At 48.4% G+C, this 14,058-nt stretch overlaps 1 protein-coding gene across 2 annotated transcripts in view; it reads right to left on the bottom strand.

The window, feature by feature from the left end:
* Positions 1–14,058, bottom strand: part of Pvr (PDGF- and VEGF-receptor related) — a 93,068-nt gene that overhangs the window by 36,104 nt on the left and 42,906 nt on the right. The gene's annotated exons all lie outside the window — the stretch shown is intronic.

Below are 14,058 nucleotides of genomic sequence, written 5' to 3'. Positions count from 1 at the left end.
TGTGCAAGCTTTGGCAAGTGGATTAGACACGTGCCGTGAGGTGCTGCGCCGTAAACATAGATAGAATGCTTGCAACAACAACCGTTATAACCGACGCGTTACTTACTGGAAATGTTTCTGTGCGGGCGCGCGGGTGTGCCAGAGCAATTTTTTCGCGACCTTTCTGCGCGCTCACATTCATTCTTCGACTTACCGCGCAAAAGCGGCGCTGGTTAACGATGCCCGGATGTCTTTCCTTCCAGTATAATTGTGCTCGATATGATCTTGTTTGGGAGCGGTTACTGCCCCTTCTAGGCTCGATCCACAACCTCATGACCACACGTTTTTGCCCTTACGGTACGAGGCAGCGCCGCGGTGATTTTTTTCTGGGGCAAACAGGTCACGATTCGGCGTCTATAGGGGCTAATCAGAATGACACGGACGCCGCCTTAAATACAGGTCAGTGCACGCCTGTTAATCTTTGCATGAAGGCGCTAGCTTTCCCGACGGCAATAAAATTTGCACGATCGCGTGGGCGTATGATGCGGCTCATTCGCTCGCTGCGCGAGACGCGCGTGCCCCTGCTGCTGTGTCGCTAGTACCATGCAGCGTGTTAAAGCCACAGCTGGCGGCGTTAGCATTTCAGCTGCGTGATCTAGGGTGCTCTTCGCACGCGCGAGCCGAGGCTACGATTGGTCATTTGAGTACTTGCGCGTACCACTGGCCGCAACCAGTGATGTCAAATGCCACGAACTAACCAGTCACAAATTGTCGTTACGTGAGACCGGCTCTGAAGATTCGGCCCACCATAACTTGCCACCTGCAGCCTTGGCAAGGTTGCACAGATTTAGCAGATCGCAGGACGTTGCCTCCCCCTTGCCCCCTTTGAGACGAAGCAAATAGCTCGAGGATCGTTTTGGGAGGCAATTCGACAGGCTTGATTATAGTATATACGAACCGGAGGCCTTGGCGACGCGGAGTATTGCACAGCGATTGGCTGTAAAAGACCAACCGTGGGAGTCGGCAGGGGCTCCTCCCGCCTCCGAGACCATTTCACGATCGCTCTCTGTCCGTCTCTTCGCGTCGTTCGAGGGCAAAACAATTTACTTCCAGAACGTTAGGCTCGTTCTCGTGAGACGCGAGACGACGCGTATTCGGTGAACCACGCCGCCTTTTACTTGGAGAGCTCAGCTTCGGTGAAAGTGAGCAGCAGCGGTAACGGAAAAAGTAAAAGTAAAAGAAATAGAAATATAAATAACTACACGTAAATACTACGTTTAACAAAACTGAAGTCTGCGAATGAGAGGATCTCACGTGCAGTGCAAAGCAGCGAAGAAAAAAAAACAATGCGATTCGATATGCTCCATCGAGAAACTGACGCGGATACATTTTTCCCAACGGAGCTATCTTTAGACTGTCCTCTTCGTGGTGATTTTCTTTAGCCTGCTCTTCGACGAGCAGAGTTGTGCCTATGCTACACGTTGACGCGCTTTGCGCTCTCTTTTATCAGCGCCCAAAATAACCATTCGGGGTTACCAGTCTACATTATCCTGAGCTCTCCTTCCTCGTCAACGCTTCTAGTGAAGTTAGTTTTTGCTTGCTTCTTTTCCTTCGTCTCGTCCCGTTTCTTTTCTTTCATTAACTTTTTTTTTTTCCAGGAAGACGAGCGACTTGTTTCTTGAGCCAGTGCCAGCCTCTCAATTTCTAAGCACGGTGTCGTTCACCAACAGCAACGGCGGTCTTCCCATTGCACCCCTCTGATCGCGAGTTGCATCTCGGAGCGCAAGGCAAACGAGAGGTTTTGTCACACGCGGTAATTAAATGGAAATAAGCAAGCGGGCATCACTTCCCCTGCGCTATAAGTGATGTGCAGCTGCTGCGGCACTATAGTGGTCGACACCTCGGGCAAACCGGTGTCTTCCTTTCTCATCCCGTACATAACGCGGAAACCTAGAACGACCTATGCTGGATCGAAGTTGGACTGTCGGTGTGCAAGTCACCGGAACTTTTTGATTCGGCAGTTGAAGAGTTTTCCGAAAGTCTGCAGTTGCTGCGCTGTGAAAGAGCCAACAGCAAGGCCATGGTTGCGGGAAGTGTTGGCGAACGTGTTCCACATTGCGACAGCGCTCTTGCGGACGGCATTAAGGAAGAGATCTTCAGTATTTTTGGGCGCAGTTCTTACAGTGTTAGGAAGCTGGCATTAACAATCATTCTTTTTATTTCATTCTTTCTTTCTTTCTTTCTTTGTTTTAGGCAACGAAGAGTAACAGTGTCGTCGATAGGAGATCGTTCTACCTTTCACGAGAATGCAAATTTTTCTACGCTGCCCACTTCCCAACTTTTGCCGAGATTAACTAAACCCAGAACACAGCGGCAAGTCATCTGCTTCGAGATCTTAATCCGCAGCACTTAGCATTATCACAAGTACCCGCAATCAGAGATAAGGCAACGCTTAATTTCCCCTTATCACCGTTCATTCAATATACCCTCGCAAATTATTTTTACCGAACACTTCTTATCGTTTGCCTTGCACAGCGGTAGTTGCTGATTAAACGAACGTTAATGTACACTATATGTATGTTCTTGCGCGTCATTGGTCCGGCCCATCACCACGTTGTTACTCCTTCGCCGCTGTTGCGGCCTTCACATTGTTGCGCCGTTGAAAGACGTATGTCCGCAATAAACGAGAAATTATTGCGCAGTGAGGTGCAATTGCTCTAGTGTGTGTTGCCATTGTCTCTGCAGCATGACTTCGCAACTGACTTTCTGCGAATACATTGGCTTTCGTTTGTCCTGTGCGTGTAACACCGGAAGTAGTACACTCCTACCGCTCACGTTTACCTTATGCCCCCATCATTTCCCTCAAACGCACACACAAACATACATGCGCACGCACGCATAGATACATAAATACGCACGCATACGCACGCACAACACACACAGATACGCCCACACACGACACACACACACGCGTACATACGTATAGTAAACGCTGTTTCAAGCAAAGAAACAAACATAGGCGCTTACAAGGATTGTATGCATTCGAATCTTTAGTACGAATGTAGTTTGTCTGAGGGCGTATGTGCAGTTGCGTGTTTGTGCTATCACGGTGTCACCTCAGGCTTCACTAACGTATGGAGCAGCATACGAGGCAGCCAGCCATGCTAACGTATCCAGTTTCCCATTGAAGTCAACGTCTATCTATCTATCTCCGTCTCGAACGCACTTACGGGCGCGGCCAACTGCCGAGCTAATACTGCTATATAATCTCTTCATACAAGACATGCTCGCGGCTGCTCCGCCCTTGGCAATGTTCCGTCGCATTAGGCGCCGCGCATTTGTCTGCCACGAGGCCACTCCTCGTCGTGCCGCGCTAATCAAGCCGAGTGCGCGCGTCAGCTGCGACGGCGAGCGACCAAGACGCATGGCGACTCCGCCGTTGTTGTTGCGAGCCCCTCGCCGCAGCGGGCCGGCCAGACGGCCGAGCGAGCTGGGCGCGAAGCCGACTCCGCTCTCTCTCTCTTCGCGTTCGCGCGCCGGCGGGAAGAAGTTCTTGCACCCGGGCGGCGGCCAAGACGCTATCGGTCGCCGTCAGCCGACAGCGAGGGAGGAAATCCCCGCCGCGCACATCCGCCGGAGGAGCCGACGGCCTGCACCCGCTGGGCGCCCGGAGACAGCCCGGCGCTGCAGCCGTGGCCGTGCTCGGCTCGCGGAAGACGTGAACGGATGTGGCGTTCGAAGAACGGCACTTGGTCACGTATGAAAACGAACCCATTATTTGCCTTCACGACGAGAGGTTCTGCGTTGCCTGCACGGTGCGGGCGCCGCAGTTGCGGGCGCCGCCCATGCGCGATGTATAGTCTTGGTTGCTGGGCCCTATATCCATTTATACTGTGGTTTGTCCAGGATCCGACGGCCGTGCCGGGCCCGGGTTTCCGGTCCGCAGTTAATTATTTATTTTGACCGATTCTACGCAGAAAAGCAGGACAGAAATGTTCTCGGAGAGATCACGGTATAGTCCAGTGGGGAAAACTGGCTACTGCGTACGTTTACGATGGCTAAATGGGTTTGTTACGTCGCGTTGACACTGTAGGGTAGAACAATAATCGCACAATAAAGCCTCCAGTGAAGGCTAAGTTTCCGAGGCTTTGGACGCGCTGTTTGTTTGCTACCTGACGGAGAAATCCTTATTTTCGACACAATTAAATGATCAAATTAGTAAACAGCTTTCGCTGTATGTTGCTTCCACAAGGATAATCACCGGAAGGCACTCTGATGGAGTGTGTTGCCTTACGGTTTCAACACAATTAAACAGGATTGCACGAATAAGATTATTTGTATTTGCGAATAAAAGTATCGTCATTCTAGCATCTGGTCCTCGAAACTCAGTTATCAGATAAGATTATGAGCTGTATTGGCAATTACAAGCCAAAATTTTGTCGTGATGTTACATTTATGTGATTTTCGGTGTACACATGCAAGAAATCGCGCCAGTGCAGTAATATAGGTAGCAATTATTCAAATGATGCGAGTAGAGCGCGGGAAGCTCCTAATGCAGAGCTGTAAGGAACCAAAGAGTGCTACGACGTTGAACTTTACCCGCGATTCCCGACGAGCGAAAATCAATTTTATGCAAACTTCGAAGGCGTGCAGCCTTCGTACCAATAAATCCAGTACCACTGACAAATACCGCTAACGAAGAACTTCGTCTGGTGTGCGGTTTAAAAGTCCGCACGCGAAACTTGGCAAACGAGCGCTCCGTACAGGACGCACTAAAACTGTCGCGCCCGACGATTGCAACAGCTCGGTTGTCCTGGCACCTCTGACGCAAGCCTAGCGTCGCAGAGTCGGCTTGTTGGCCGAAGTGCGTACGGAGGAGTGAGGAATGACCTCATCGGAACCGGTACTGCTACGGCGGCCATGCACACAGCAGCGGCCTCTTCTTGATCTGCGCCAACGCTAACCCATTATTACCGAGCAGGACGCGCCCGGGCTCTCGCTACACGAGGAAAGCACAAAGACATTGCCTGGCTGGAACGCCCGCGAGGGCGTTTTCGCGGACACTCCCCTATCTTTAACAGCGGCGGAGTAGAAACAATCAATAACACATCGCTCTTGCTTCGAGCGTGTAGGGACGCGCAAGATTCTTTCGTGTATTCCGCAGATCGATACTGGTGAGCTCTCCGATGTCTCCCAAGATTTCTGGAGAATAAGTTTATTCCTTCGAATCGGTGCGAAATCGCACGTATCGAAAGTACGTTTGAAGGACATCGATTCTAACCTATACCGGAGAAACGTGCAATCTCGCATTGAATCAATGAAACGAAGGTGCGTGTTGGCACGAGGAGAAACTTTTTTGTTGCTATATCTTGGTGGGAACGACCGGAGTTCGCTGTTATCAAGCTCCTCCTGAACTAAAGATACACAAAATGCATACACAACGAGTGTCTACGTCCTCCGCGTCTATATAAACAACATCCCCGTATCGGAACGCGATATACTGTTTGTCATCGCAGTAAGCCTGTATTTCAGTTCATCGTTATCTTTCGTTCAGGCACTTGCACCAAAGCAAACGCATCTGTGCCATTAAAGACGAAAGAGAACATTCAAGCTTTTAAAGAATGGAAAAGCAGAGCATGTTCAAAGGCGCACCGTCGGAACGTGTTGCGAAGACAAAACGTTGCGGCAACATTGGCACGACCCGGTCGAGCATCGCAAGTGTCACACGTGCGGTGTACAGGGGTTCCCGACGCAAAGGGCTTGAAAAGACATCTGCCAGGGTGTTTACACGAAGCTCAAAAAATGGGCTAGAGCTTGTGTGTTTGGCTGTCGTGTGCCCGTCAGGCTAAAGCGTCAACGACAGCCGAATTCCGGGTTGAGCTGGGTCCAACCCACCTGCGCGGCTTAGGTTTGCTCATCCGGACTCACATGGGCCAAGTGCTCGTAAACGCGGTCGCATGTTGTCGGCAGTTCGCGGTCAGCCATTAAGGAACAGAAACTCTCTGTTTGACGCAGGCTGGAATTGTAACGTCGACTCGCCAGAAACTATACTTAACGTGATACACTGGCGTCGAAAGCTTGCACGGCGCGGGTGCGGTGAAAAACCTCAACTTTGCACAGTTCAGCAACTGTGTTCTTTGATATATTGAAGACAGTGTTTATCAAACTTACTACGGCATACTGCAACTCTCAAATGCGTGTTTCTCGAAAATGCAGCTTTATTCTCTCTTTCTTTCTTTATTTTCCAGAGCATCCGCCCCATATATAACTGCTGTCGCCGACAGTATATACATTTGTAAACGTATTCGGTTAAGGCTGGCTCCGTACTAACTCAGACCTCCCGCATCGCGGGTTCAACCACGCGCAGACAAACGTGCTAGTATGCCGCTGTGCAGCACACGTATACATGAATAGCGCCTCGGCATTCGAAACGTTGCACATATATGTTCTGGTATAGATTCCGCAACATTGTTCCGCTTACTTTTGGTCCCATCTGTAGATTGCTTGAGCGAAACCACACTTTTATTGAAATGTTCAGTGATTCGGTACTAGTACCTCAGCGGCAATACTAGCAGGTCAGAGACGTAGGATGTTAACTTCAAATTTACGTAATGTGCATCTCTACTTGAGGTCACGGTGTCACGATGCAGGCGAAAGTGCGTCCAAGCGATGAGGCGAGCTTCCCGGTTATTTTGATGAGGGCAAAGTGAGGAAGAAAAGAAGAATGGGTATCTCGTTCACATTGGCTGAGCCCATTTTCTTTTATTTCTTTGTGCGGATATTACGAGGCTGAAAGCGCAGATTGACCATTAAATTCTGCCACTTTCGTGGCACGGCGCGAGATGCACTTAAACAGGAGCACTGCCTCACTTGGCCCGCATAAGCAAGGAGGAAATAACCTCTTTTTTTTTTGTACGCATACGAAAGAAATTGCTTCACAGCGCGTTTTAGTGCACGTGGCTTCAACTGCTCCCCTTCGCACATAGTTTTGCAGCGGTTCGCTAATGGTGAAAGAGTTTTACGACATCAGGCAGTGGATCAAAACGCACGATACCCGGGCTTAAGGAACGAGATTCACTTTTAGATAGAGAACGAAAATTAGCTGGTACCATAGACTTAAAAGAATCTTTTTTATGGCCGTATTGTGCGGCATCACAATTTTTTAATTAGCATAAGGCATAAGCGTTTTTTTTTTCATTATTTCAAAAGTCCGAGCTAACCAGATCTGTGAGTAGGCGGTACCAGCGCACGGGCGTATTGTCGGTCGATCACAAGAAAGACTGAAGTGGGCCACATGAAGGGGGGACATTCACGTGGGCCGCTGTCACTTATTGCCTGCGCCTTAAGGGCTAGCGGGGCACGTTCAGAATGGGCGCCTAGAGGCTTTCGTTGTGTCGTACGTCTCACAAAGACACGCTCATGCGAGTAAGGTGCGCAGTGTCCAAACGCTTTACACCAACGAACAACGGAAGTGTTTAAGCTTTAACCATGGGAACCGACGATTTATAAGGCACGTGCAACGCACGGGCTTTGTTGCGTCCTGAGTGACGTGGCTATCTGGCCGGGCTACTGTTGGCAGGAACGTGTCAGAGCGGATGTTTCTTCAACCGGAAATGCGCGCGCGCGCTCGAGAACAACGATTTCGTCGAGGATCGCGCTTCCGGCGGAACAAGACCGTCCCCTCTTCCGGGCTGTTGGGAAAGAAGACACCCTCGTGAGCTGCGCATGCGCGCGAGACAGTCGGAAAAGTTTTTCTTCCACGAGTCGAATAAGGGGGGCAGCCAAGTTCTGTATTTTTTTCTTCCTGCACCTTCCTGTGTCACACCGGCAGCGCAGAGCTGTAGGTATACACAGCTGCGCCCGGTGAGACGCACCCGTAGATGTTCCTGAAAACAAAGGCGCTGTACCTGCTTCTGTGTACAGGATTTGACCCGAGATCGATGTCGCCGACAAGCAGGAACATCCTCTGTCCCTGTTGTTCTCAACTTTCGCGCTATAGAAGATTGCAAAAAAACGCGTACCTGGGGTGCGGAGCCGCGTCACAAACGTCGAGTTAACTTGATTTACGATCGATCAAGAATTTTAACGAAAAGTTAGTTCTGTTTCACAATGCATTCGACACATTTCACAGATGTTTGCTTGTTTGTTTTGGCAAACTGATTTTTTTAAACCCTGAAAGACAGAGAAGGAGGAAAAGTAGAAGGGTATACCAGAAGGTTAACCAGCCCACTCTCCGGCTAGCGACACTGCGCTCAAGAAAGGGGTTAAAGGGAATGAAAGATGATGGACGGCAAGACGAAATTAAATGAAAAGAGAGAAAAGGGAAAAGGGGCTGCACACAAGCGCGATCCAGCGCGCCGCGATCTCTTAACGGCTGTCACTAAGCCAGATGCGTCGTCGCAGTCCGCCGCCCTTCTGTGCTGAAGACATAAAGTGTTCCAGGGTTCTCTCCTGCAACGAGGTGCGATTGTCCAGTCTATCCGGCGCAGTCGAATGCGCTTTTCCAGGAACACTGAACATTGTGACGGCCGTTACCTTTGTGTGCATCGTCAGACAAACGTGCGCGCTTCCTCGTACTACGCGATTTCGCGCGTATATAGCGCCGCCGCATTCCAGAACGTTCCTCTACTGAACAAACGCTGCACCTCCACTCAAGATGGCAGCGGCGCCCACCGACAGAAGTGGTCACTGTGCTTCAACGACGCTGCACGGAAGTTATCGAGCAGCGCAGCGTATACTTTAGTGGAGGGTGGGGGGAGGGAGGCTGTGTTCAACTCGATGAAGTGGAGGAAGAACTTGGAGTCGAGGATCGTTTCAGTATACGGGAGGGGGGTCAGACCCATCACGTGTGCCCGTGAACGAGATTAGAGGTGAATATAGGATGGTTAAGTAGAGGCAGCTCGTTAACTGCTCCGCGTGGCAGAAGACCAATAGATGTTTGTAATGACGAAGCAATAATTCGAAATGCAACAAACAAGTAGGTGCGCGCAACGGCCATCAGAAACTGTCGTCACACATGCGGGCACACAATTTAGTGAAAGGGATCAAAGTGTAACACGAACTGAGGTACTAACGTTTCGAATTGCGGCACAGTAGTTTGACCGCCTTCGTGGTAGACGCTAAGTTTTCGAAAACGAGGCAAACGAAAAAAAAAAGTTATTCCTTTTCCTTTTGCGCTGACTCAGTCGCTGCAAAGCAAGCCGGTTTTTCCGCGGAGTCTGCTGTCCCCTCTGCGGTGTACACGTATATGTCCGCGCGGCAATCTCGAGACTGAGCCGTGCATCCTGAATGGCAGGGAACCGGCAAGGCTATTCCAGTGTACGAGCACGCTGCGACATTTTGTCGATTTCTGCGATAATCTCGTCGCAAGAAAGAAAAGCGAATTGCTAGTAACCTGGAAACACCCGCGAAATTCGGAACAGGTGACCATAACAGGAAAAATCGATGGAACGTGATATTATCCTTTGATATGGAACGCGATATTTCGAAAGAATAAAGGAGTTGACAGGAACTTCTTCCAGAACTTCTTGGTAATGTTTGTGCTGCTTTCATCGAGCCTATTCACCAACAAGTCCAGCAGAGCATTATGCTAAAGTCTAGCGCTATAAAGTCTAACTCCAGGTGCAGGGCGGATAGTAGAATAGGGACACTTTATGTATAGTGAATGTCACTTTGTTCCGAGTGCACCTTAAAAAATTGGTCAATACAACTTCCCCTTCTCAGATAGAGAAAGGGGAAAAAATGTGACAGTTATTACGGAGGGTTCTGTAGAGATAGACATGAACTTGCTTTGGGTGAGAGTTCTCCCTCTCCTGTTTTGGAATCTTTCCAAAGCATGAATATTGGCAACGGCCGTATAGTCCGATGCACGAGGTCTGTCTCAAAACCTAGTGCAGTGAGTCAAAGAGAGAGAGAGAGAGAGAGAGAGAGAGAGAGAGAGAGAGCAGCGCTGCAGATGCCACCCTGCAACATTGACGTCAACTAGAGCACACAGACCTGAAATATGGGTGTGTGTGTGTGAATATATATATATATATATATATATATATATATATATATATATATATATATATATATATATATATATATATATATATATATATATATATATATATATATATATATATATATATATATATATATATATACACACACACATACGGGTTAGCGTGCGAATTCTATAGCATTGCTGTAAGAGTGCGATAGAGTGGAACTGAAGCCAGACAAAGAGCAAGTGACTGACGAGTCCTTCTAAGCAACTATCACGTAGCGCAGAATATAGGGCGCTCTCATTTTGCACCCTGGTATATCATTACTTTTTACATACTTTTCTTTAAATTCGACATCCCGCTCCAACATGGCGACACTGTCCAAAGCTTGGCGATGCCTAGAGGCTGTGTCGGATCAACAAGTTGGGCTTCCCTCCCGAAAAAAAATGAATCGCCGGCATTGAAGGGGTTCATTTTATCGAATGAGTTTCTTCTGCATTAATTTGTCTTTTTATCGAAGGGCTTCCTTTTCATATTGCGCTGAACTCCGCCACCTTCGGTTTAGTGTGGAACTTTATTGGCTTCTTGTGATTTGACTAATAATAATCGGGCCCCTCGGTTTCCTTTCTTCTCGCTCATTACATAGTGAAGGGTCTCGAAAACGGCAGCTTTGATGCCTTCAGGTAGCATGTGTGGGTTTATTGACCAGTTGCTTTCACCCTAAAAGTTCACTAAAGACGTTACGCCTGTGGTAGATAGGATGTTCCACATCCTCTGCCATGGCCGTGAGTGGTGGCGCTGGCTAACACTCCCTGTGTTAGTTCTGGTAGACAGAAAAATTGCTCCAGAAAGTGGATGGAAAACGTCGCCGCGGTAGCTCAATTGGTAAGAGCGTTGCACACGTAACGGGAAGACGTGGGTTGGCGTCCCACCTGCGACCGGTTGTTTTCTCATCCCCTTTCATTTCCACTTATTTATCATTTGTTCAATTCAGTTAAGAACTACAAATAATTTTCCCTATGCTGTCCCTTGGTGCCATAGCATGTTGGCTTCCGATGATTTGAATAATAATAATCGGGGCGGCCGGATTTCAATTGGGGCGAAATGCGAAAACGCCCGTTTACTTAGATTTAGGTGCACGTTAAAAAACCCCAGGTGGTCGAAATTTCCGGAGTCCCCACTACGGCGTGCCTCATAATCATAAAGTGGTTTTGTCACGTAGAACCCCATAATTGAATTTTTCCTAATAATCGGGGCCCTCGGTTTTTTTTTTATTTTCGCTTATATATATATATATATATATATATATATATATATATATATATATATATATATATATATATATATATATATATATATATAGGAGGGACGACGAAGGCACGAAGGACGAAGGGCGAGGAGAGACGGTGAAGTCAGAGTAAAGCATGCGATCGCAGTGTCGGTCTCGCGTTGCTTCTTTCCTTCACAATGTGTGTGTGTGCGTGTGTGTGCGTGTGTTAAATCAAATACATAAACGCAACACGCACGACAATCACCCAAAGACACAGCAGTGAAAAAACCTAGATTAGCGTCCACGACCCCTTTCTATATCTCTCTTCTTTGTTTAATGGCGGCGAAGAGAAATGTTTGCGCATTGACTTTCCGGCAATCTAACCTTACCGAAATCAGACCACTGGTGCCAGGAGCTAGTCCTATGATCATGCTCCGCAATAAAACGTTCTAGTCGTTGATAAAGCACTGCGGGAATCACTAAATCTTCTAGAAGTGACAGGAGCACTCAATTAAAACAGCCGCAAGCCAAGAAACCCCAACTACAATGATACCATGCATCGTATTGTTTCGATAGCACAAGCTCACACGATTAGATTTGGCACAACGGCATTATATAACGTGAATATTGCTAGGCTTGTGTATTCTTAATAGGTACAGGCTTTCACTCCTTTCTTTGTAGGCCTGCGATGAGAACCAAATAGACAAACAAACAAAATTTTTATAAGAACGTATCTTCATCAGTCTTTCCACAGGTGACTCATAACAATATACGCATTTTATGTTATTCTTCTTGCTCTTAATTACAGTAATGATACTATTCAACACCTGACGCCTCGCTGCATTGTACAAGGTTTATGCTTTCCAACGCTTTGGCCGAAAACTTTCCCGCCAGATTTCGTTGCGTATTAGTCGCATACTGACCAATGTTTCCGAATGTCTGTTACAATTGTCACGCGAACTTCTTTTTTTAAACAGATTGATCAGATTGATGATTGTGGTAGACCACGAGCCTTGAAAAAAGGTGCGCTACGCCCCGGAAAGCGGTTAACGGCATACGCATTTTAAACCACGTTTCCGATAAAAGTTTCCGCTAACCGTCCGCTGCAGCGCACCTACTGACTTTTCTTGCGGAGACGAAGCGGGCGAAAAACGACACGCTAGAGCGCGCAGCCAAATCTCTTACAAACACCCTCCGCCCATGCGCTGTGTGCTGCGCGCGTTGGCGAAGGTTGCGTGGGGCGTAGCAGTACTACATCGCATTTCGACGCCATTGCAACACGCCCCCAATCCGCCCCACGCAGAGGCGGCCGGCCTCGTCGCCTTACAGGTACTGCCGGTCTGTGTACGCGAGGATACATTCTTCGCGCCGAAATGGAAATGTCTTTCGCTGACCTTCTGCGCTTACATCTTCACTTTGTAGGTGCCAGAAATAAAAACGAAAGGAGGAACATTTCCTAACGGCAGCGACGAAAAAATAAAAAAAGGTGTTTTTAAGGTACGATGCACAGATAGATCCTCGTCGCTTTTTTCGGAACGCTTTGCAGTAAGAGAGCAGCTGTTTCGACTTTTATTTTCTGTCTTCATTACTTTAGTCATTCTTTAGAGCTGACCAACGTTTGGTATTTGTTGTATATGGCTAAACTTGAGGGAGAAAATGGCATCACTGTTGGTGCCAGTATCGTACAAACTCATTTATTTAGAAAAAGCAATACTGAGGTGTTTGCATGTATTATAGGGAGTATTTGTTATTATTCTTTTCTTCAGAGACTTGTTGAGCAAGAGCCTTCAAATTGTCCTGCGACGACAGAGGCTTCACTTATATCAGTGAAACAATATTTTTGTTTTTCTTCTTTTCACTCTAAGAGGGCATCCGCTCCGTGGAACGGGACATAGTAGTACATACACCAAACTGTCCACGTGTATACTGTGTACTGAGGAGTGATATGCCCTTGAAAACAGCACGGTGCTGGGGAAGTTAATGCCCCGAGCGAACCCGACCAATTTTCTGGGGAAAACGAAAAAGAAAAAGAATGGCTCCCGAGATGGGCCTCCTCGGTTACGTTGCTCGCCGCTTCCGATGAACTTGGCCATCCCAGCGATCCGTGTTTTTTTTTTCCCGTCGTCGGCGCGGTATGGCCCCCGAGTTTATAAGGCTTCCGCAGGGCGGCATACGGTGCGCCGCGGGAAAATACCCGCTTGCACTCTGCTGGCCTCCCACCGGGAGATACTTCGAACGCTTTGAAAGGCCAAAGTGCAGCCGATGTCGAAATTTTGTGTCATGTACGCTCTTGTTCTAACAAGGTGTACGAGGGTCACCGGCATCCATTCTATAGGTGCCTGGCTCTCCACAGTCCTTTCCGAGTGATTCTTTGTGAAAGTGGCTGGACGCTATGGTGCCCCCCTCCCCCCTGTCCCTTCACGTCGGTGCCCGGAAAGCTCGCACGTGTTATGTGGCCGGGCTAAAGCGCGGGGCGTCTATAGATACAGAAGTCGACCGATCCTCTGAGCCGAAGAATCTACAAGGCGCCCCTAAAGTAAATCGTAGATGCTTAAGTGACATGACCGCGCAGGTCATCGTGCGCGTCGCCTGAACGAGGAAGTGGAGAGGCATCCTGCTTAGCGACAGCGCTGAGGGCCCGGCAGCGAGAGAGACAGAGGGAGAGACAGCGAGATAAACAGAACGGTGTATTCAAATATTAGCCATGCACAGCAGAACGGGCACGCGAAGGTGGTCAGCAAATACCCATGGCGACTATACTTAACGTTGTGAGTGCTGATCTACGCAGTCTAATCAGACGCAATATTTACACTATTATAG

This window comes from Dermacentor albipictus, chromosome 3 (genome assembly GCF_038994185.2).
Source record: "Dermacentor albipictus isolate Rhodes 1998 colony chromosome 3, USDA_Dalb.pri_finalv2, whole genome shotgun sequence".
Classification (NCBI taxonomy): Eukaryota; Metazoa; Arthropoda; class Arachnida; order Ixodida; family Ixodidae; genus Dermacentor; species Dermacentor albipictus.
This window is presented reverse-complemented; position numbering and strand designations above follow the sequence as displayed.